Here is a 1,244-nt window from a genome sequence, read left to right as displayed (position 1 = left end):
TGTCAACTACTGCCGTATTGAGTGTTGTCCAAAACAAGGGTGGATGAAAGAAATCATTACCAAACCACTGGGAGGGTCACATTTTTAAAAAAAGCAGTTCAGAATGGAGAATGAGAAGGAAACTTGGTGGGATGAAGACAAGATGGAAAAGTTGGAGGTGGGAGGGGAGGTGGAACAGGTAAAGGGGGGGGGGGCATAAAGGTTTAAAGGTCAAAGTACATTAGACGTACAGTACATTCAACCTACGGAAGAATGCATGTAATACACAGCGCCTGTTGCAGCAAATCCTGTTCCTCCGGTGAACTGTCACACATAGACCTGTGGGCGATTATGAAAAATAAAAGACATTCATCCAACAACCATTGAATAAATAGGTTCCAGAAAATCCACAAAACAATGACAAACCACGTGACCGTACAACATTTAAATACAGAACCACAACTGGACACCGCAATTTCCCCGATACGCACCGTTTCCAACGATCACGAACGGTAATCCTTGCAGAATAGCAGCGACTCCGCGAAGCCAAAGAACTGAGTAACGGAAATCCCCGTTACTGCTTCGACTTGTTCCTTGTCAATGATAGCTCTACACATCAATCAGCTGTAATGGTCCAAACAGTAAGGTGCCGGTCACATAGCTCGTACCCGAATTACTCCACCTGCTGTTTTATGTCCAGCTTTCAACGAAGCTCCTCCTTTATAATTTCGATTCAATCGCATTCTGAAAGAGTGGGGTGGGGACAACGAGAGGGGAGAGAGTGAAAGTGATATTGTATTGAGAGTGGAATCAACTTGTCGCCGGACTCCCATCGTGGTTATTCAGCCACATCGGAGTGATTTCTTCGCGGGGATAGAGTTGCAAGCCAAAGGCCATAAGCGAGCTGGTGTTCAGGGGAGAGTGGAATATTAACTGTGGTGCTTTTGTAAATAAACTGCTTTAATCACCCGATTTGTATTACCGAAATTTCCCAAACAAGGATTAATAAAGTGGAATGTATTTCATTTATTTCATTTATTAAAGGTGGGCCATCGGAAGGCGTCTCTGTTGGGTTCTACTTGGTTTCTATTCACCCTTTTCTGTCTATGTGTCTGCCTTTTTCTTATTGACACTACAGTCACACGCATCCATACTAGCATGAACGTATGTACGCACGCATGTGCGCGCGTGTGTTTGTGTGTGTGAGTATACATTACAGACAGACAGACAGACAGACAGACAGACAGACAGACAGACAGAGTAAC

Source organism: Aplysia californica, unplaced genomic scaffold (assembly GCF_000002075.1).
Source record: "Aplysia californica isolate F4 #8 unplaced genomic scaffold, AplCal3.0 scaffold01143, whole genome shotgun sequence".
Lineage (NCBI taxonomy): Eukaryota > Metazoa > Mollusca > Gastropoda > Aplysiida > Aplysiidae > Aplysia > Aplysia californica.
The sequence above is the reverse complement of the archived record's forward strand: the minus strand, read 5'-3'. Positions refer to the sequence as shown.